Source organism: Bombyx mori, chromosome 21 (genome assembly GCF_030269925.1).
Source record: "Bombyx mori chromosome 21, ASM3026992v2".
NCBI classification, from domain to species: Eukaryota; Metazoa; Arthropoda; class Insecta; order Lepidoptera; family Bombycidae; genus Bombyx; species Bombyx mori.
This window is the reverse complement of record NC_085127.1, coordinates 14,346,172-14,369,599: the sequence shown is the minus strand read 5'-3', so window position 1 is coordinate 14,369,599 and position 23,428 is coordinate 14,346,172. Positions and strand designations below refer to the sequence as shown.

The window sequence follows — 23,428 nt, the reverse complement described above, 5'->3', positions numbered from 1 at the left end:
AGTTAGGGAATTGGTTTGTTTATTTGGCCTAATAGGGCATACGAATTCATGTCCTATTTGACGTCATACCTCTACAATAGCTCACTAATGGTTTTTCTTACATCGTTGTCTTGCTTGCTTCCGCGGCAAAGGTTCTGATTTGCAAGATGCAAAGTTCTTATACAGTTGAAGCTTCAAGTTTATGTATTATGATGAATGTCCGGTGAATACTGGTGGCGGAACCTCTTGTGAGTCCGCACGGGTAGGTACCACCACCCCGCCTATTTCTGCCGTGAAACAGTAAACACTTAACACCAGGTGGGCTGTGAGCTCGTCCAACCATCTAAGCAATAAAAAAGGTCGGTAACACAACCTAGTCTTCGTGAGTTCTCAATTAATACCACAAAAACATTATTCATTCAGAAATATAAACCTATAACCAAACAAAATAGCAATGCGAATTGAAATAAGGCACCTAAAATTCCCAGTGCTCTTTCATTAAAAATAGAACTCTAGAAAGTTTTGTTTCTCTTCAGAATGGAACGTAAATACGGAAAGTTTTTTGCGATATCGCAATTTTAATTAGCTTAAGTAGCAGTTTGCTAACTGCTTTGCACGTCTACGTTAAGTTTTGGTGCAAAGAATGAGATTTTAGCTTGTGTATAACTTCAATTATAGAATACATTCATACGAGTTTGCTGAGTGCATATACAATTTTTTTTTATTAGGCTCACAATACACATCACAAGCTAAAGATACATAAAAAAACACAAATAAAAAGAAACAAAATCTGGCTTGCAACATTAGCTATGTGCGCACAACAAGACAAGACATATAGTGCTGAATTTGTATAACAACGTTCCTTACAATTACGACAAAACAACACGATAACGAAAACTAATCTAACGTATAATGTAAGGAAAAAATATATTCACATTATAATACAATTAACAATTACATTAACCTACCTATTAATAACGTGGAGGATGCCCTTGAACATTTTTCTAAGCGTAACTAACCTAAAATTATGATTGCAATCCAGATTAGATCTAGGTACTACTTGTACGATTTAGCTAATATGTAGTGTAATGATTGTAAATTGTTCTGTGCATCAATAAACAAAAAAAAGGTTTCGATTGAAGTGAGCTTTGACATTGGAACGAAAATACCTGGTAGAAGATTCTAGTAACGCAAAAGTGAAGAATGGAAATCAGAGACAGAATCAAATCGGAAAAAGAGACATCCTTTTAGGATGCCAGGAATGTGGGGGAGTGGATGAATCGAAGATGCATATTTAAAATACTGCCATTTGTTGAAACGAATCCCTGTACCCGTAATTATTAACGAAGAGCCAATAACAACAGCTAAACTGGATCAATGACGTTAAGAAGCACAGGAAGCGATAGACGAATATTTCATACAAGGATACAAAATATAATATTGTATATAAAAAAGTAGAACCACAGAATTCTAACACTTAGACCAAACGTCTTCACAAGTAGGGCGCAAGAATAAAGTCTAAATGCGCGACCGCAATGCCTACATCTTTTGAAGGCTTGCTGAATTTCTCAGTGAGTAATGTAGGAATTTTAATGCAGAAGTGAAATAACAGAAAGTGCTATATCTAGTCTAGCTTTGACTAAAAGGAAATAGTATAGGAGTATAAAGGTTTTTCTTTACTTCCATTTCCATCTTTTTCCACTATATTTCCAGTACAAAAGGTGAAAATTTAAGCAGAGCTTGGTAGAGAAATGAAGATAATAGAGGAATTGAATTGAGTCAGCGCGACCATTGACTCCAAATCCTGTTCGATTTCCAAGTGTTAAACTATGTTTACAGTTTAGATGTTAAGCAGTCGTTATTCCAGCTTCAGAATTGTTCAATAAAACCATTGTTCATGAGTTTGAAGTCGTCGTGGCCTAACGGATAAGACGTCCGGTGCATTCGTGTTGAGCGATGCATCGGTGTTCGAATCCCGCAGGCGGGTACCAATTTTTCTAATGAAATACGTACTCAACAAATGTTCACGATTGATTTCCACGGTGAAGGAATAACATCGTGTAATAAAAATGAAATCCGCAAAATTATAATTTGCGTAATTACTGGTGGTAGGACCTCTTGTGAGTCCGCACGGGTAGGTACCACCACCCTGCCTATTTCTGCCGTGAAGCAGTAATGCGTTTCGGTTTGAAGGGTGGGGCAGCCGTTGTAACTATAATTGAGACCTTAGAACTTATATCTCAAGGTGGGTGGCGCATTTACGTTGTAAATGTCTATGGGCTCCAGTAACCACTTAACATCAGGTGGGCTGTGAGCTCGTCCACTCATCTAAGCAATAAAAAAAAAAAAAAAAAAAAAAAAAGTTACATAGGTACTCATTGTTAGCCTGCACTCTTGATTATGGTTTAGAGTATTGAAAAAATGTTTACCTACTGGCATTAGTAATAAAAAACAAGCAAAAATCGAATTTAAGTCTAATGCGCTAAATAACAAATTATAATTTTCAGGCGTGCTGTAATATAATTTTCTCGCACGAAAATATCCCGTCTTACGGACCGTGATAGATCGTCGACAGATTCGAGTTGATGGATTACAAAAAGAATTTCGTGCGAAGGTGTGCTCTTGAATATTGTAAAAGATATTCTTACGTACTTCGGTATCTTAACGGTGGGTGGTTTATTTACCAAACTCTGTGATTGAGAGTTTATTTATTAGCCAAGAAGCATCACTTGATACGAATGTTTTTCTTGTCGTATTCAAGCAGAAGTAGATCTTCTGCCCAAGTAATGGGTCATTTGACGTACCGCTCAAGGTCGCAGGAGCTCAAATGTATGTCCCAATGGAACGTGACGGACTAATTAAAAATAATTTGTTTTTTTTTTCTGTAATAACGCAATGATTTATAAACGAACATAGTTTATGACTGATAAGATAAGAATTTCTAAAAAAAACTTATAAATACATTATACTTATAAATAATACGTCCTGAATTTTTTTCTGAATTTCTGAATTTTCCGGGAAATTATATAATTTTTCTTTCCCTGGAAACCTTTCTCGAACTATCACGAACATTAAAAGAATAGTCAAATCCATCGATTCCCTATCAAGTGATTCGCTTACTGAATAACTACATTTAATTATATACTGATGATAAAGGTGGCAAATAAATTATTTTTTCAGGGTTTCTGTGTTAATGTTGTGTTATGTTGGGTGTTAAAACGAATACCAAAATACCCAATTTCAACTTTTTAAATTTTGCTTATATCTGCTTTTCGTCGATAAGTTTTTAATGTATCTAATGTGGCACCATTTCGATCGAAACGGTACAAAAATACATAACACTCATTTAACAGGATATTTCATGGTTTTCTCCAAAAACAACAGAACTGACAACCAACAGCAGTTGATCGAAACTTTACGTGAAAGCTTTCAAGTTATGAGCTAAATATTGTAACTTGGATCATAACATCAAAACAAGCAGAGCATTTTCACAAAAATGCAATACAGTGAGAATGTGACTAGAGATTCCATTCGGGGCTCTTAATACAAGAAATCCATCCATATTAGAAACTTAGAGTGGAATTCATTAGCTACAAAAGGTTCTGAAGATCGATAACTCTTCGGGGTGACAGCCGAGGGTGGTTTTCAGTAATGTGTTCCAGGACACCGCAGGAACAAACGGTCCGGAGTTACAAATGAGGTGTCTGTCCCGAGAACCAATCTCACGATCGATTGTGTTCGCTTGTAATTCTTCCAGATCGTTCGGTTTCTTGATTTGACTCTGTTCATTGGTTAGAATTCTGGATGTTTTCGTTTAGGCCTACAATGGAATATTTACCAATATAGTAGTTAATCGGTATTGTGTTTTGTTGAACCAATCTGCTTAGCTTATTAAATCTTGTATAGAATTTACAGAGGTATATATTTTTATTTATTTGATAATTTAATTTTCATTTTTAGATCTTCAATAAGCTATTATTAAAGAGAGTGTATAATTATTTTTGAGGCGAGACATCGTGTGGTAAATGTACTAGACTGCAACGGTAGCTATCAAAAATAAATTAGAAACAGGGTCGACATAGTTATCTTTTCCTAATATCCTACCCACAATCATGATTCGGTTAAATATATTAGTGATTAACCTGTGACCATGGTGCTCAAAGCATATCTGAGATACTACGAACTCAATAAATATCAAAATCTGTAAATAAAACCACGAAAAATCAAAACTATTAGGACATGAATTTTGCGTTTAAATATTTAAATAAAAATATATAATTTATATGACAGTGCAAAGGTTTCGAAAGAGAAAGAGAGAAAATGTATCTAACCCATCCTCATTCATGCTACTGGTGGAAAACCGTAATTACAGCAAAAGTGAGTCATCGACCAAATATTGGGCAAAATTCACGTTTTGTTGTTTGAATAGAACGCTGTTATATCTAGTTGGGCTCTGATAATCACTTATACCTGGTAAGACCGTTGGTCCGTTACGCTTAATATAGATATTTTATAATCCACATTAATAATAGAATGAAACAGCTTTCTAAGTACTTCAAAAACTTTTAGATTCCTGGTAAAGTCAGGTTCTTCAAAGTCTTTCTCTTCAAACGAAAAAAATACTAAAAGTCTCTAACCATAATTAATCTGGCACCATTCAGGACCGCTGAAAGCGCCTCTCCCCGTAGGCACTTTATCTGAGCCTTAATTAATGAAACTGAGGTGTTGAAAGCTCTGCGTGTTAAATTTAATGTCTGAATAAGAAATGAAGAATGTTTTAGGCCTATTTTTTTGGGAGTGTAGTTGTGTTCATGGATTTTAAAGTTAACCTATACTGAAAATATAAATGTGAAAGTTAGTTTGTTTGTTCCATTTTCACGATGTAACTACTCGCCCGATCATCATTAAATTTTGCATATACTTAGATATTCTCCTGGCATAGCAACTGGACTTTATTAACAGAATAACATTATAAAAGAACTATGATTTTTTTTTTAAATCTAATTCACCGAAAAATTATCACCATTGACAAAGCGCAAAGGCGGATATTGCAAGTAGCAGAGGTACATGTGGAATACTCATGCTTTTCCTGGGGCCAAAGCTAAGAGCGAGTCGTCCGGCCCACAAATATGGCAAGTATAGTAGTACATAAGTCGGAAATTGTAACATGAAAATTATAAATACGAATTAAAGCCTAAAAGCAATAAATGATTTTAGATAAAATTATTATAACTGTATCTGTAACAATAACTTCAAATAAACTTCAAAAACTTCTAAATAAAATAAAATAAAACTAACATCCAAACGCTTATTACAGAGATTCTCCTCAAAATATCACATAGCAAATTGACAAGTAACTAATTTACGCCAACATTTCGAGTCACTATGGAAGGTACTTCGTCTCTTAACGTCTAAAACTTGCTCCTGATATGAGAAACTTGATCCGCAACATGTCCAAACTTCGTCAAACTAAGCGAAGCGTCTTTAGAAATACAGGGAACAAATGGAACTGGAAAATGATCGGATCCTCTGTAAGCTCATGTTTCGGTTCTACGCATTGAAACAGTATTCGATATCTTGGAATTAATATAATGATAATAAAAAACGCGAGATTGATCCGTAAAAGCAGTTTCAATTATGTCTGCGACTGCAAAGGCATGATATCAACAATTCTAGGCACAACTAAAGCAACGCATATCATGAATGCCTCTATCTCATTTCAAATCAGATCTAATCATTGAGATGTTTGTTGATTAATTTGATTACAAATGTAAGAGCTCCTATGTTTAGGAGTTTGTATGTTGTTACATACACTTATTATAATCTATCTAACTATCTATATATATAAAAATGAATTACTGTTCGTTAGTCTCGCTAAAACTCGAGAACGGCTGGACCGATTTGGCTAATTTTGGTCTTGAATTATTTGTGGAAGTCCAGAAAAGGTTTAAAAGGTAGATAAATATGAAAATGCTCGGAGTTAAATAAAAATAACAATTTTGTTTTTCCTTTGATGTGTCCCCCGTCGGACGGATTCCTTTTGTTTGTTTTAAATTTATTTTATACAAAAATTTAGATCTTTTATTTACCGATTGAGGCCTACGAAATCTGCCGTGTTAGCTAGTTGTATATAAAGATACAGTTTGGTAAAAGTCATGATAATAGAGATAATAACGTCATCTAAATATATCAAGCAAGAACTGAATCATAAAAATTAATCGGGATATTTTTCACAATATACAATTTAACAACAAATTGCTTTGTAAGGTAGAATTCCAGGCATGCGGATCGGATCCGAACTTTCCCGCAACTGGAACGATCACTGCGAGTATGTATTACAATGGTATTTGATGGAATCCGGTTGATAGCTCGAAGCTAAAGGAATTGGACGTAACAATCTGGGGAATACATAGTTTGAATCTTCGGTATTATTACATGTCGAGTATGTGAAGTGTTAGTAATAAGATATGTTATTACGAGTTAAAGTATTATTGGTTGCTGTTGGAATAATTTAATGATTTTTGTACTGGACTTCAGAATAGTCTTTACAGTGAATTGGATGTAATGTAAATTGTTTTTTGTAATTTGGCGGAATCTTTGAGGCCGGAATAAAATCCGCAAAATTTCACATTAAACGCGTTATGGGTAATTCACACTTAACATTCGAAGAAATATCTACTCTTTTCGCACAAGTAGAGGCTATATTGAATAGCCGTCCATTATGTCCTATGTCACCCTCTCCTGATGACCTCCTTTGCCTGACTCCCGGAAGCTTTCTCATTGGCCGGGCTCTCACTGCTCTTCCTTCGCCCATGCTAGAAAACTGCAACTACAATAATCTGCAACGCTACACTCGATTACAGCAAATATATCAACATTTTTGGCAGCACTGGCAGCGTGAATATATTGCTGAGCTTCAACAACGCCACAAGTGGAAGACCAATTCTTCAAACCCAAATGTAGGAGATTTGGTCCTGCTGCAAGAAGATGATGTTCCTCCTCTCTGCTAGAGACTTGGACGCATATCCAGACTATTTTATGGTCCAAAGGATGGAGTAACTCAAGTTGCTGACGTCAATATTTCTAGAGGCTGCGTGCGCCGCCCGTTGGTTCGTCTGTGTGCCTTGCCTACTGCAGAAGAACTAGAGGGTTGAAACCCGAAGAATCGACTTTCAACGGGGGGAGGTTGTTAACGCCTACGAATTTTTAAGGAGCAATGTACAAAATTTTATTTATGTTCACCGACACAATTTTCAAGCACTTCAATTAACGGCCGTGCCAAGCTAACTTGTTCGCAACGTATTAAATTAACAAAAACCTGTATAAAGAAAATACAAGCACAAAATCGATTGTGGAAGTTTTATTGAAGAAACCCAAGCATCCAACAAATCTGTTTAATTTTCTTTATTTTTAGTTAAAATATTTTTACTAAATATTTGTAATATATATGTTTTACGTAAATGTACTTAAACAGTCCCAAAAGGTTAATAGAAGTAATTTGCTACAACTCCATTCTCGATTCCGCTCTATTTGTTTAAAAAGTCGTTGCAGCCAATTTCAATTAAAAAATATTTTCTCAGGAAATGGCTCTGCTATTACAATTTTTTTGTATTACAAATCAAAATCAAAGCTCTTTTTGATTTCGTAATACAAATTATTTTGTTGTGGGGTTTCAAAGTTTCTAATTGGTTTTGAAGGGCTTGAGTGTTTAGTGCGAAAGCTTTCAATAGAAACTTCTGTTCACTGTAAATTAATTACGTGAATTTATTTACGTGTTTCCACAGCGCAGTGCGTAGTTTGAAGGCTGTATGGTATTTGCGGGATTGGTAGACATAGCCATTACCGATGACGCAACCAAAAAACAGAAAGGAAGAAACTTAAATATGTAATTGGATTTTTGTAAGTTGTAGTGCCGCGAACGATTAGATTATGCCGGTATTTATATTCCGCGGGCAAATACTAGTTTACTGGTGGTAGGAGCTCTTGTGAGTCCGCGCGTAATTCTGCCGTGAAGCAGTAATGCGTTTCGGTTTGAAGGGTGGGGCAGCCGTTGTGACTATACTTGAGACCTTAGAACTTATATCTCATAGGTGGGTGGCGTATTTACGTTGTGGATGTCTATGGGCTCCAGTAACCACTTAACACCAGGTGGGCTGTGAGCTCGTCCACTCATTTTAGCAATAAAAAAAAAATCAAATGAAATACGTACTCATCAGATGTTCAAGAACGACTTACATGATTAATGATGAAGAAATAGCGTCGTGTTACGTACTGTAACATAAGTTTTTATGGTCAAAAAGGCGTCTTTTTTGTCCGTAAGCAATAGCATACCACGAATCTGCCTAGTATTGCAATACATTCCGTAGCATATTAATGTTCGTGAAGATAATTTAAAATACTCTGACCCAAATAAATTGCATTAAAATTAAAAAAAATATAAAAAGGCTTTGTTTTCATTATTAAAAAAAAATCCTTATTAATAAAACATTTCTGTATAGCCTTTGTCGACACACACATGTCATAAAACGAAACCACAGAGCTACAAAGAGCCCGATCCAATACGAAAAAGTCTAAAAATAGTAGGTTTTATTCACGTTTTTTTTCCGCCTGAATAAAAGATACCGGATCCCCGAGGCAATGTTTCCACTCTCACAATATTGAAAAAAAAAATACCCTCGGTTGAATGTGGAAAATTCAAGCTGTCTGGTTTTCGATCTGTCGACCATTTTGATTCGCAGATTCTTGTTTTAAGTTAATTATTATTCTTAGCCTATTGGTCAATATTTTCGTGTGTATATAATAATATCAGATAGTCTTGTCTTGATTAGTTTTTTATTTTTTTTTTTTTTTTTTTTTTTTTTTTTTTTTTTTTTTTTTTTTCTTCCTACCTATGCTGATAGCCTTGAGAGGCTATTTCAGCTTCACCCTAACGTTAGTAGGTGAGCTCGCGGGGCTCAACCGGAGAGTTGCTAACACTGACCCTAGCAAGAGCAGTGCTTCGCTGAATCTACCACCGGATCGGAAACGCGACCCACTGAGAAGATCCGGCGAGAAACTCAGTGGGCTGTGTCTATGGGTTAGTTCGCTCGTCGAGCCCTTCGTCGCAAGCGACGGGTTCGACGAGGACGGTGACCGGTGCTTGTGGTGCCTAAAAGCACCGTTAATGGATCAGGAGGATCCGTAATGACGTGCTTTGGGCGACGTCGACGGTTTACCATTCGGTCTACTGGGTCGGGTATGTAATTTCCAGCGGCTACGATGAGAGGGTTCTCATGTCGTGCCGCCTTCTCAAAATGGCGCAGCGATGCCGACTGTAGATACTTACTAAAAGAGTCGAGCTCCAGGTCGTCGTGGAGATCCACATTCCTAAGGAACCAAGGCGCTCCGACGGCTATCCTGCAGAATCGTGATTGAATAACCTGAAGGGATTTCAAGTTGGTGCGGGCTGCGTGAGCGAACACTACGCTTGCATACGTCATGACGGGGCGTATACAAGTTTTGTAGAGAGTTACCTTATTACGGAGGGACAGTTTGCTTCGACTACAAAGCATTGGATAGAGTCGTCCTAGAATAAACGCGGCGCGGTCGCGTACCGTTTTTATATGGGGACGGAATGTCATCCCTCTGTCGAGGGTGACGCCTAGATATTTGACCTTCGAGACCCACGGAATGGGCTGGCCAAAGAGAGTGATGGGACTAACGGCGGAGGTGTTTGCGCGCCTACTACGGAGTGGGATGCTCGAAGTGATGTTCGGAGGGCGACCCCTTTTGAAGAGCACCGCTGCGCTTTTCGTGGGGTTGATGTCTATTCGCCACTTCCGGAACCACTGTCCCAGGGTGGCTACTGCGATCTGGAGTCGCCGATGAAGCAGCGACATCTTCCTACACGAGTAGTAGATAGCCGTGTCATCGGCGAAGAGCGCTAGATGGGTCTCCGGAGACCGGGGTATATCATTGATATACAAACTAAATAATAACGGGGAGAGCGCGGAGCCTTGCGGGACTCCGGCAGTCAGTTGACGGGGACGAGAACGAGTTCCCTCTACTCGATATCGAAACGAACGGTTCGACAAGAAGTCTCGTATGATGAGCACGAGTCTGTCTGGCACTCCCATGTTGTACAGTTTATAAATTAAACCGTTGTGCCAGACTTTGTCGAACGCCTTCGCGATGTCGAAGAAGAGGGCGCCGGTCGGGATTTGTTTACGCCTATTTAGTCCTATCAGAATGTGCTCCGTGAGGCGGTGCACTTGTTGTACGCACGAGTGTTTTGAGCGGAATCCGAACTGTTCGTCTATGAGAATTTTGTTCGCGGTAACAAAATCCCAGAGGCGTTTCCTAAGGAGCCGTTCGTAAATTTTTCCTATCGTCGAGAGGAGACTAATCGGACGGTAACTAGAAGTTTCGTTTGTCGGTTTGCCCGGCTTATGTATACCGATAACGTCCGCTTCTTTCCACACCGCGGGAAAGATGCAGTGCGTCATAGCGGCATTTAAAATTGTAGCCAACATTGCTATCAGTTGGACTGGCAAGAGTTTAAGCGCGCGGTTGTGGATGCCGTCGGAGCCGGGTGCCTTCCTAGGTTGTAGGTTGTGGATCGCGTCTCTAACTTCGTCGGTGGTAATGGGGGGTAACGCGTCCGAGGGCGGCAGGGAAGCTCTGCGCTCGACCTCCCTGTCGACTAACTCGGTGTGTTCGGGGTCCGCGTGTTGAGTGCTGGTGGTGCACTGCTCTTGCAGTGCATCGGCCAGCAGCTCAGCCTTGTCTTCGTCATCGAATGCCGGTGGTTGGCCTGAAGGGCGTACGAGGGGAGGCATAGTAGCGGTAGTTTCGGATTTGAGAGTCCTAGCTAGTCGCCAGTATGCTTGGTGGGAGGGCCCGAGTTGTTCTAAATAACTATGCCAATTATCGTTACGCGCGTCGCTTAAGCGGGAGTGGACTTCGCGTTGTAGACGACGCATCTGAATCCGGTTTGAATGCGTGGGAAGACGATCGTAGGCCCGGATTGCCGCGTTCCTAACTCTTAAGAGATTCCTAAGATCGGGAGACAGTCTGATGCGGTGGAAGCTGTCCTCCACATCGACTTCTTTAGAAGATCTAATGATCGCGGAAGAGATGTGATCGGTAATGATGTTTACGGATTCGACGGTGTCCTCGGGGGATAGATTCGAATCCGGGCCGTAAGGGAGGATTGGCGGAGCGGTGTCGGCTAGGCACGTGCCCAGCTTATTCCAATCCACCATGGTCCTCGTAACAGTGACTGGGTTGTGGGGGCGACCGAGCTGCATAACGACAGGTCGGTGGTCTGAGTCGAGCTCTGACATTGCTTCGATGGAACGCAAGCGCAGAGTTACGTTCCTAAGCAATGCCAGGTCTATAGTGCTCGGACGGAGCGCGATGTTATACGGATAACATGTTGGAGTTGGGGGACCGACTATTTCAAAGGTGAGGTCGTCTATAAACGCGTCGAGACGCCTACCGTTAACGTTAGTACGATGGCAGTTCCACCTAGTGTGGTGGCAATTTAAATCGCCTGCCAGGATGACGGAGTCTCCCATGCCGAACAGTGACTCGATGTCACTGCTCAGAAGGGGCTTGTCCGGGGGGAGATAAACGGATGCGATGACGATCGGCTGGTGTCCCGTCAGCGAGATACGGCACACTGACGCCTCGATATGTGAGAGCGAGGGAGTATCGAGAGGGACAACGTGCAGGGCCCGCCTATAGTAAATGGCAGTCCCGCCTTTGGAGGCGGTGAGTCTGTCATTCCTAACCATGACGTAGTTCGCGACTTTCGGGTCGCGACGCGAGGGCTTCAGACAGGTTTCCTGCACTAATAGAATATCTACAAGATTATCGCGGAGGAATTCAAAAATTTGATCGCGTTGCCGCGCGAGTCCGTTAGCATTATAGAATGCTAACGTAAGGGAATACGGTTTTTCTCTACCTTTTTGCGCCATTGATTACCGGTAAAGATTTTATAACGTACGCGACACGGACTCGTAAACGTCCATGTGATCGAACGCGGCCGCGAGCCGCTGTTCGGGGGTTGTCGACCTACGGATAGCGTCAGCGAACGATCGCAGACGGTCGAAGTTCACCGCGGTGACGAAGTCGCGCACGAGCGCGAAGTCGTTGGCGGCAGAGGGTTGCGGGGGACGGAACGCGGGCGCGGGGCGAGGTGCGAGCAGGGGCTGAGGCGCGGGGCGTGTCGCGAGCGGGGGCGGGGGTGCGGTTTCCGTTCCCGCCTTCGTATACGGCAGCGGCTTTTTCCACGCCGAGACCGTGGGAACTGCAGCCGGCACGAAGGCGGGTTTCGGCACTGAAGGTGCCGAAGTCTTTGGGCCGACGGTTCGCGGAGCTGGGTGGGTTGGACGTTTCCGCGGAGCCCTGGGACATCCACGGTAGTTCGCGGGGTGCCCTTGCTTAAGGCATAGGACACAGCTGGGAGGTTCGGTCGCGGTTTCCCTATCTCTAACGCAATCTAACGTAGCGTGATCGCCGAGGCATTTCACGCAGCGGGGGCGCGCGTGGCAATTACGCGCTGAGTGGCCATAGAGTTGGCACCTGTAGCACTGTCCGGGAGTGCCACGCTTATGGGGGGCTTCGATCGAGATCCCGGATAGGCCGCAAATTGTCGTGAGACATGCGATCTTCTTTTTGGCCTCCGGGGTGGGTTCTAACGCCACGAGTATCATATTATAGGGCTGTTTGCCCCGCCCGCTGTGCATCCGGTGCACACTAACTATCGGGAGGGCCTGAGCGGTCAGATCCTCCTTAATGTAGTCTATTTCTAGCTCCTTAGGGACTCCGCGTATTACTACGCGGAGCTCGCGGTCCTCCTGAAGAGCATAGGTGTGGAAACCTATGTTCTCCTTTCGGAGGTATGCTGAGAGGGCCCTATGGTCGCCCGGCGTTGCGACCTTGATCTGAATCCCATGCGCGACGTTACGCGCATGGGTGTAGTTAATTTTATTTGCCTGAAGGGCCTGGGACACGCGATTCCACGCTGTCTTCTCTTGAAGTATCAGCGGGGGCGGGGCAGCTACTTTGGGAGCGGGCGCGGGCTTGGGACGCGGCGGTGGGGTTACGCGGCGCGCGGAGTCCGACTCCGGTGTAACTACTACTTTTGGTCGAGAGGCGGTCGCGGATTTAGTCTGTTTCGTCGTGGAGCTCCGGGACTCCACGGCGCGAGTACGCTTTTTGCCGCGCGTTACGGTTTGGAACCCATCCGAAGTTCCAGGCTGAGGGCTTGACGCGGATTCGAAATCCATCTCCGATTCGGTATCGGAGCCTGAACTCGAAACGATCGAGGTCGCGACGGACGAAGCGCGCGATGACGTAAACGACGCGGGCGCGGGGGTGGGGGTAGCGTTAGGCGCTATGTGAGCCGCATCGTGGGAACGTGCGCTCGAACTTGACGCGGCGGCGGGGAGCGCGCGGCGTGCCTCCGAGGCACGGTTGAGAAACGCGGCGACGGACGCGGGGGGGGAGGGATTGCCACGAGCGGCCCTATAGCTGAGATACTCGGCCCTAATTGACGGGTACCTATCCCGGAGGAACCCGACAATGTCCCTAGCACTTTCACTGTCACACACAAAATCTTCGCTCATCTTCGGTCTTCTTGCCCGGGGGGGGCGGCCCCGGGACTTTTGTTGAACTCGCCGAAAGGCGAGGCCCCGGATAGGATTTGTAACCCCCCTGTGCTGCAGGACAGCAAGGAGCAGGGGGGGGGAATGCCTATGCCGTGAAAACGGCAATCGGCGGGGAAAAGGAAAGGAACCCGCTCGGGCTGTATAGTGCTACAGCAGGCAGAATCGCGAGCGGGGGTCTAGTCTTGAAAAAGACTGTTGTTTTTGGGAAGGGTTAGGAAATCGCTAGCCTGTGAGTGCCACAGGAAGCTGAACGTAGCGATTGGTTTTGCCTTGAAAAAGGCAGTTGGTAAGGGTGGGTTCGCGGTTACAAAACTTTAGCGCACAAAAATGGACCTCGATACGCAGATCGCAAGCGACCAACGGATCGGCACGTCCGCACTACCGAATTGTACGCACGATGTATTCACGGTCACTACACTGTCGAGCACAACTGTGAGTTCAGAGACGCGGCTCGCAAGCGGGCCACGGATCGGAAAGCACGTCCGCGCACGACCGAGTCGTGAGCGAGAATGCTTGATTAGTCTTGAGTTCATAACGGTCATTAAACTTAAGTTATCATTTCACACTGCTGCTCAAAATATTACAAAAAATTAGTAATCTTATGTTTTATTTGTTTATTAACACTGTTTTTAATATAAAATTATAACTACGTAAATATTAATTTTATGTAACATTAATTAATAGTGAACAAGAATATAATTGAAATAGGCGTTTTCGTATCTATTTAAATAGTTATAATTTTACTGTCAATTTAAAAAAAAAATTTTTTTTTTTTTTATTGCTTGGACGTGATAGGTGGACGAGCTCACAGCCCACCTGATGTTAAGTGGTTACTGGAGCCCATAGACATCTACAACGTAAATGCGTCAACAACCCTGAGATATGAGTTCTAAGGTCTCAGTATAGTTACCACTGCACCACCCTGCAAACCGAAACGCATTACTGCTTCACGGCAGAAATAGGCGGGGTGGTGGTACCTACCCGTGCGGACTCACAAAAGGTCCTACTACCAGTAAAATGTACCACTAAATGAGTGAATGTTTTGATTTTAATACTATTATACATTCACTTGTGATTAGTTAAACTGTATACAAGAGGACTTTAAGAAACGTCTGAGCGATAAATATTTTTTAGAAACAAAAAAAAAATACACCCTTAAAATATTATAATACACTAAGCTTCAAATTTCATAACAATGGCGACATAAACCTAATATCAAATGCCGAGCGTTCGTCGTGGCGTAAAGTTTCAGATATTGCGTCTCTGTGGAGACGCTGCTATGGCTGAAGCAATTTGCGTCTAAGCCAAACATGTCTACGGCAGACATGTCGCGATGGAACTCAACAATAACAAAGTTTATGACGCCTTCACGGTTTATTAACTAAGTTTCAACATTCTTATTGTCGTTTAATATACAAATTTCAAAGAGTGTTTTTGATGTTACTCATCCAGGGTTCTGATATGAAAATGATGATAATTCAAGTCCATTAAGCCGTCAGATGTAAAGGAACAATTACTTGCATATAATACATAGTGTGTAATAACTTTTTTTTTTAATATGTCTTAGATAATGAAAATCAAATTGAAACCAACAAATCTATTTATGTATATAAAAATGAATCTGCCTAATGTATGTACGCGCATATCTCCAGAAAGAAAAAAATTTAGCGTAAAATTAGAAAATTTAAGAAAACTTAATTAACATAATAAATTTTCCAATGTAATCTTATGGCGTTTGACATAACATTGACAGAATGCGTGCTGCAAATATCAGATTTTGTATAAAAGAAAAATGAATAAAATCAATTATAAATTTTTGTCCCGAAATTTTAGTCGAAACTACCGACTTAGGTATAGATAGTGTTGGCGTATTATTAGTGCATACAGATGAGTAACATGACTCAGCCTATGGCTGCCACGAAGCTACCGCTTGAAAGCAAATCAATCGAATTTGCCCTTACAAAAGGCAAGAATCACATTTTAAGTAAACACGACAAAACTATGATATCTATATATTAATACGTGAAGCAAAAACTTTGTATCCCTTTTTACCAAAATTGCGCGGACGGAGGAGTATGAAATTTTCCACACTTATAGAGAATATAGAGAAGAAGTGCCACAATGCTAATATTTTTTTAAAATAATCCATAAAAGATACATTAAATCAATAAAGAAAACATTACACACACTACATACCATGTATTTGACGCACACACGCATGCATACTATTTATTGTCAAACTTTTGTTCTTGACGTCTGTTGTCAATTTGAGATTAAATATTGTTTTTCTTTGTTAATATTTTTTATAGAGTAGTCTTGGCGAAATTTGTGATTATAGAAATATAAAATACAATCATAGTAGTGTACAAACTTTCAATACCTATTAATTATAGTCGAATTTCGACTACTGCGAGACCTCTAGTTGTTTCAAATATTCGTAATATTAGTAGGTAACTGTCAAACCTAAAAATATAAACGCGCGATAAACAGCGAAAGTATTTTCATCAAAATTATTATATCTCGTTCCGAAAAACCAATCTAAAATCGTCGACACAAATTGTATCCTAACTCAATCTTAGGCATCTGAGAATTTCGCAGTACGCTCCCCCAAACTCCCTCCCACATCAGAGAGCCAAATTGAATTTAAAACAAGACCTACGTTAGGTATAACACTTGAAAGGATGCTTGTTATGAATTCTGAGACTTTTATTTCGTACTAGCTGACTCGGCAAACTTCGTAGTGCCTCAATCCATAAATAAAAGACCAAAATTTTTGTATAAACTAAACTTAAAACAAACAAAAGAAATCCATCTGATGGGGGGGACATCAAAGGAAAAACAAAATTGTTATTTTTATTTAATTCCTAGTATTTTCATATTTATCTACCTTTTAAACCTTCTCTGGACTTCCACAAATAATTCAAGACCAAAATTAGCCAAATCGGTCCAGCCGTTCTCGAGTTTTAGCGAGAGTAACGAACAGCAATTCATTTTTATATATTATTATGTACATATATAGATGTAACATAATTCTACTGTATTTTAGTACATCTAAACGATATGTTTGCTAGAAGGCGAAATACGTGTTGTTTCAATTAATCTGTATAGTGCTGGAAAATGTTTGTTTATTTAACATCAACGTTGATGGGAATAGACTATAAGATATTCTATGATTTTCATATATTATGTTTGTAATCTTTTATTGACATTTAATAAATAGGTGAATTAAATAATTCACTCATTGCTCGTGCATTGGATAGTGAAGCAAAAGGAATAATAAAAACAATTTAAAATAAACTTTCAAAACAATTAATGTATTACAATTTAGTTCTTTTTTTATTTACATGAATAGTTGTTTTTGTGTAATGCGTGTTCGCCCACACAACATAAAGTGCAGTCCACACGAAAGAAACTGCAGGAGAAAAGTTAGTAGTAACAGATATTAGTAGAGTACGATTTCCACAGTGAGAAAAACAAAACAGTTTGCTGACGCAGAATTTGTAAATTTTATACTGGCGGAATTTTATACTACGCTCAGCAGTGGACAGTGGACAGGCTGAGCTAACCACCAGACTGGTGGTAGGACGTCTTGTGAGTCCGTGCGGGTAGGTACCACCACCCCGCCCATTTCTGCCGTGAAGCAGTAATACGGTTCGGTTTGAAGGATGGGGCAGCCGTTATAACCATACTGAGACCTTAGAACTCAAGGTGGGTGGCGCATTGACGTTGTAGATTTCTATGGGCTCCAGTAACCACTTAACACCAGGTGGGTTGTGAGCTCATCCACCCATCTAAACAATAAAAAAAAATATTGATTGATTGATTGATGATACTGGCGGCCGGATATGTTGTGAACTTAAATGCGTTTTTGCCAGCGTTTTCGTTACTGTGAAGAAGTCGTATTTTCCGATTCAAAGGTCAAATGTAATTTAGATTATCCTTTTAAGAGCATATTATTATTCTCATTGTAGTGTCTATATTGTGAAAAACCTGTTTGAAACTGAGTGAGCGATGAACCTAATAAAGACTCTCTTCAAAGAGCCGAACCCTCTTTATTCTTGTCTATTGTGGTGAGATGTATTGTAGACACGAGTAGATTCAACATCCAGTTTATTTCTACGGCGAAGTATCATGTGTTTTGGTTCGAAGGGTGGAAAATGAATACAATACAATTGAAACTTAGAAGTCATGTGGGAGAGGTGATACGTTGTGAAATTCTATCTTAAGCCCCTAACCACTTTGTTCAGAATAGCATTAGAGAATTTATTTATGACGTGATCTAAAATATTTTGGAAAAAGTCAACGATTGCAACGAGATCTTCGGAATATTCATTGACAACCTAAAATCTTGTTTTGCACCTCGAACTGAGAAACAATCTTTGTATTCACAAAGGGCGCTATTACAAAACGCTTCGCGATTTAAAGGCCCATTGAACATTCGAATTATTTTCTCGGAGCGTGCTTGTGATCTCGATAATCGATGAGCACTTTGTGCTCACAGACAATGGAAGGTAATTGCTACTTTGTAATATAATATTTGGTTTCCTTAGTGTTATAATAAGGCGTGTAGAATGTAAAAGAAATTAAATTAATTAGATTTTACTCATCTACCCACTCATGTAAAGCTTTCCTTCTTTGAGAACGGTTAGCTGGTAGATAACTCAATTGTTGAGTTAAGCTCGCCATTTTTTATATCTTATCGCAATTACTATATTATATTAACAGTGTGTACAAATAAAGAATAAAGAAGAATTATGAAAAATGGTGGTAGGACCTCTTGTGTACTGGTGGTAGGTCGTCTTGTGCGTCCGCACGGGTAGATATCACCACCCTACTTCACGGCAAAAATAGGCATTACTATGCGTTTTCGTTTGAAGGGTGAAGCAGCCGTTGGAACTGTACTGAGACCTTAGAACTCATATGTCAAGGTGAGTGGCGGCATCTACCTTGTAGATATCTATGGGCTCGACTTAACACCACTTAACACCAAGTGGGCTGTGAGCTCATTCACCCATCCAACCAATAAAATAAAACAAATGACCACACCACAGAAACCAGAAGACACAGAAGCCACAGAAAAACCAAAAGAAGAAAATCCCTAAGACACCTTGCAATGGATATACTACTAGAGATATCACCCAATGACGGTTGACGTCAGCCAGGCTGATCGTAAAACTCATGTTACATCCCGATGCAGAAGGGGATATGCTATACCGACCACACATAATATGGGATAAGGGCTAGAAGTAGAAGGAGGTAAGAAAAAATATGTGTAACAGGTGTTCTATTAACGATCTCTGACTTGCCTGCAGATTATGAGAGGAAACGGGCTCCCAGTATTTACAACAGAGCATGGCTGGGTATTCCCGGTATGGAAATGAAAGACAAAATAATAACAAAATACCATAGTATAACGTTCCTATTGTTTCTAGAAATTCAAATTGGCACATAAATAGGTTAAGCTTGAAAGAATCGGGTCCTTAGACAAAACAATATTTTATATATGAAATACTTTTTGATTTTTGTAAATGAGCAGAATTAAAGGGTAATTATAATCCGGATAACAAAAGAAAATGTTCTTGAAGAAGTATTAAAGTATGATAAAAATATGCTAAGGCTCCCAGCGCATATCTAATTTAATAATATAAATAAATAAATATTTTTACTAACAATCACGCTACATTAACTGGTCCCGTGATAAGTTCGTAAAGAACTTGTGTTACAGGTACCAAGATAACGGATATAAATGTAAGATTTTTATTATACACATACATATATTTAATATACATCCATAACCCTGGAAAATACATTTATATTTATCATACAAATATCTTCCCTTGGCGGGATTCGAACCCGCGACCCCCTTGTGTAGTGACCATGTCACTTACCACTACACCAGACGGCCGTAATGTTAAGAAGTAGAACGAAGCATTGTCAAGTTCAACGGACTTCAAAATGAAGCATGAAGCGGCGGTATGATGAGTTACTGAAGCTTACACAGAACGACCAACTAAAATATTAGGATACGGCGTGAGAGCAACTACTGGTTCTATTTCAAATGAAATCAAGAAAGACTAGGAGCAAATTGTTTTTTTTTTTTTTTTGTTTAGATGGGTGGACGAGCTCACAGCCCAGCTGGTGTTAAGTGATTACTGGAGCCCATAGCCCATAGACATCTGCAACGTAAGCGCGCCCCCCACCTTGAGATACAAGTTCTAAGGTCTCAGCATAGTTATAACGGCTCCCCCACCCTTCAAACCGAAACGCATTACTGCTTCACGGCAGAAATAGGCAGGGCGGTGGTACCCGCGCGGACTCACAAGTGGTCCTACCATCAGTAATAAAAGGCCCCTATAATGAAGCCATTGCAACTTTAATATAACGTAAGGGCTGTATTTAGTATAACATTACCAAAATAGTAAACCGAAACTGTTCGTACATAATTTATTCGTCAATAAAACCCGATTTTATTAACGAACACGGAATTCTCTGGAGCAAATAAAACGTATTCAAATCATAAATCCTTGTAAGTCGGTGAAATTTTGCAAATGTTCCCTTCCAAACGATTCATTACCATTGGGCTGTGGTCGAAGGCACAAGCTGCCACAAGGACTAAGACTATTTGATAGCCTCATTAGTCTAGGCCTTTATTGTACTGACTGGGTAAATGAGCTGATGGACCGTCTAGTATCAAGTGATTACCGCAATCCAGAAACAGCAACGATAATCCCGCCATGACTGACGCGCTCGGATTCTCAATAGTATTGTACAACGTTTATCTTTTTTTTTCTTTTTTTATTGCCTTTGTAGGCAGACGAGCGTACGGCCCACCTGATGGTAAGTGGTTACCGTCGCCCATGGACTTCGGCAATGCCAGGAGCAGAGCCAAGCCGCTGCCTACTGCTTAATACTCTCCACAAGCCTCGTTTGAAGAAGGGCATGTCATAGCGCTCAGGAAACACCGTGGAGGGGAGCTCATTCCATAGCCGGATGGTACGTGGTAAAAAAAACCTCTGGAAACGCACTGTGGATGACCGCAGTGGCTCCAGGTAGTATGGATGAACTCTACTCCGGTGGCAGGCGGTGCGATGGTCTTACACTTCTAACCGGCATGGCTACTTCGCTACAGAGAACCTAGTTTTGTTTAAACATGAAAATGGCGGCTTTTATCGGTGACAGCTGAGTGACCTGTCAAATTTACGACGATATTGGTGTACCATCGATCTACAACACCTCGCCAATACTCGGTGTGTTCGCATATTGACGGAAAAAAGCGGAATTGTCGTAATTTGAAAAAGTCGACTTTACACCAGAGCCTTATATATATTGGAATATGTTACAAAGTGATTTAGCCCAAAATGCTAGTTACGACATTTCCGCTTTCAACTTAGTTTCTCGCCAAATATTCTCAGCAGTTCGCGATTCCTATCCGGTGGTGATTTACTCTCGAAGCAGCTGCCCACCACCTGAAGCCTCTCCCGGCCTTCGGACAGCTCACCCCCTCGTTCTAGTGACACCGTAAAGCCCATGTGGCCAAAAGCAATGATCCTGCCAACGATTATGACATGTTTTGAGAATAGATCGCTTATCCGTAATTTTTTATAAATCTCTCAATACTTAGACCACAAGCCTCCGAATCTAGACACAACAAAATAAACTTTACGACTCTCGTGTCAACTTGTTTTACGACTCATCCGATATTTTGATGTTACAGCAAAATAAACTGTATCCCGTGCTACGGAGGTCTTAAATCCGAAAAGATCGTAACGTGCTTTAGTTTCGATCTGTCCTAAGTTTTCGATCTGACTGATATTTATCTTTTTGTCGTGTTTCAAGTTGTGCCTTTTATAACTTAGAAACACAGAATCGTAAATGATATATTTTACGGGGCTTAAGTCTTTGAAGTCATTCTGACGAGCTAGGTTCTGGTATTATAAATATTATACATTTTACGATTCTTTGAATTGTATTTAATGGAATATTTCTAACTCGATACGCACATACAGAATTGGATTAGTATATAAAGTTCAATTTTAAGATGAAGAAGAAGATATATTACCATTTATTAGACAATTTTATTTTGGATATTCTTACTAAATATATTATGAATAATATCTATCACTTGCGTTCAAAATTTCCAAGATCCCCTGAAATAATAATTCGCGTGAATTCTTCTTTTGAAGTCGTCGTGGCCTAAAGGATAAGACTTCCGGTGTATTCGTATCAAGCGATGCAACGGTGTTCGAATCCCGCTGGCAAGTACCAATTTTCTAATAAAATAATAATATGTTACGATGATGTGTGTACATAATAAATGCTCGTAATTACTGGTGGTAGGATGTCTTGCAAGTTTGCACGAGTAGGTACCAATCACACCCCCCTGCCTATTTCTGCTGTGAAGAAAAAAAATCCCTGATCTGACAAAGAAACAGCAACTGTAGAAGCACAAACAATTATAAATTAGCTGTTCAATCCAGTACAATCTGGCAACAGTAGCGGTTCGATCTGGTTCTAACCAGATTTTATTGAAGTTTTTTTTTCTTTCTAAAGCCTTCCCCATCAATCGAAAATTGGTTTTTGAAATAACAGTTTGCATAATTGAAAGGATTTTGAATGTTAAATACAGTTATTACAAAGTTAAATTATCGTTGAAAAAGTTTCAGTTTTTCTTGTTAATTCCCTGAGGCCACGTTCATCGAGTTTTGATTGAAAATTAAAGTTACTTTTAGACTTTTTAGAACTTCAATTTTAATGAAAGTGGTCATGATTAATTTTATTTAATTAGAAATAATTCGTACCGATTCATATTAGTTATATATTTGCAAAGCATATGGTGGAACAACATACATTTGAAGACAGTTTCGGAATGGTAATTCTTTAAGGCGATTCTTTATCGTCTCATTGTAGCCGCCGCTGACTACGCCGCGACTCCGACGTGCGCACGAGCTAGCCACCGTCGACGCCCTAGACATGTCCTTACAGATCCGTCCAATTCACTAGTATTGTCATAAGACGCCTGCAGCTTTTGCATTAGGATCAACGCATAGAAACCCTTGTAACCATACTCGTCGAACTCGTCAAAAAGTTTGATATGTAAGCTAACCCATACAAAAACCCGCTGAGTTTCTCGCCGGATCTTCTCAGCGGGTCGCGATTCCAATCCGGTAATAGATGCATTCACTGAAGTTGTTAGATCTCCTTCGGAGGCACTCGCTCAGTTGTTAGCAAATCCCACAACTTCTCGCTGATCTCCTACTCGCCCATATGTCCTGGTGTAATTAGAAAGGTTTCTGGGCCACCATTAATACATCCTTCCAAAAAAGGTAAAAAGGGTGTAACTCTGCCTACCAATTAAGTTCTCCTGAAAAAAAAATCATAGCCACTCTCAATTCAATACGCAGTTGTTGCTCTCACGTTTTGAATAGGAGCTATTTATTCAATACAAATTCCTAGTAAGAGCCAATAACGTTATTCCAGAGAGTAAAATCAATGACGGAACACTTTCATATCCGACCCGATTTCCATCAGAAGCGGAGCCTAGAATAGAATCTACGTAAAGTTGCGGTACAAGTTATCAGAGTTTGTCGGCTTTTAGAAATAATTATTTACCTAATAATTCATTTGGAATGTGCAAAATTAGTTGAAAATTATATGGAACGGATCTTTGTGTGCTTAGTGCGAGTTTTTTAACGTTCTCGAAAGCGTAAAAGTTAGCTCATATTTGTATGGAATGGGATCGTTTGCGTACGTTAGCCGCTAGGGGCGCTGTTCCAACTGCATACAAAATGGGCTTA

The 23,428-nt window shown here is 40.5% G+C and overlaps 1 protein-coding gene and 2 long non-coding RNA genes across 5 annotated transcripts in view; 1 reads left to right on the top strand and 2 right to left on the bottom strand.

Annotated features, from left to right (window-relative positions):
- Positions 1-23,428, top strand: part of LOC134200896 (uncharacterized) — a 279,918-nt gene that overhangs the window by 47,367 nt on the left and 209,123 nt on the right. The gene's annotated exons all lie outside the window — the stretch shown is intronic.
- The window catches only part of LOC101744170 (titin), a 181,978-nt gene that overhangs the window by 94,945 nt on the left and 63,605 nt on the right, over positions 1-23,428 (bottom strand). The window lies entirely within an intron of this gene.
- On the bottom strand, positions 7,322-12,788 carry LOC101742347 (probable RNA-directed DNA polymerase from transposon BS). 2 transcript variants are annotated; one of them, XR_009975993.1, is made up of 2 exons: positions 8,189-12,788; positions 7,322-7,722 (listed from the first exon to the last, which is right to left on the bottom strand). It is a non-coding gene; the product is annotated as a probable RNA-directed DNA polymerase from transposon BS (long non-coding RNA). The 2 variants fall into 2 exon arrangements; XR_209817.4 differs by having other exon boundaries at positions 8,215-12,788.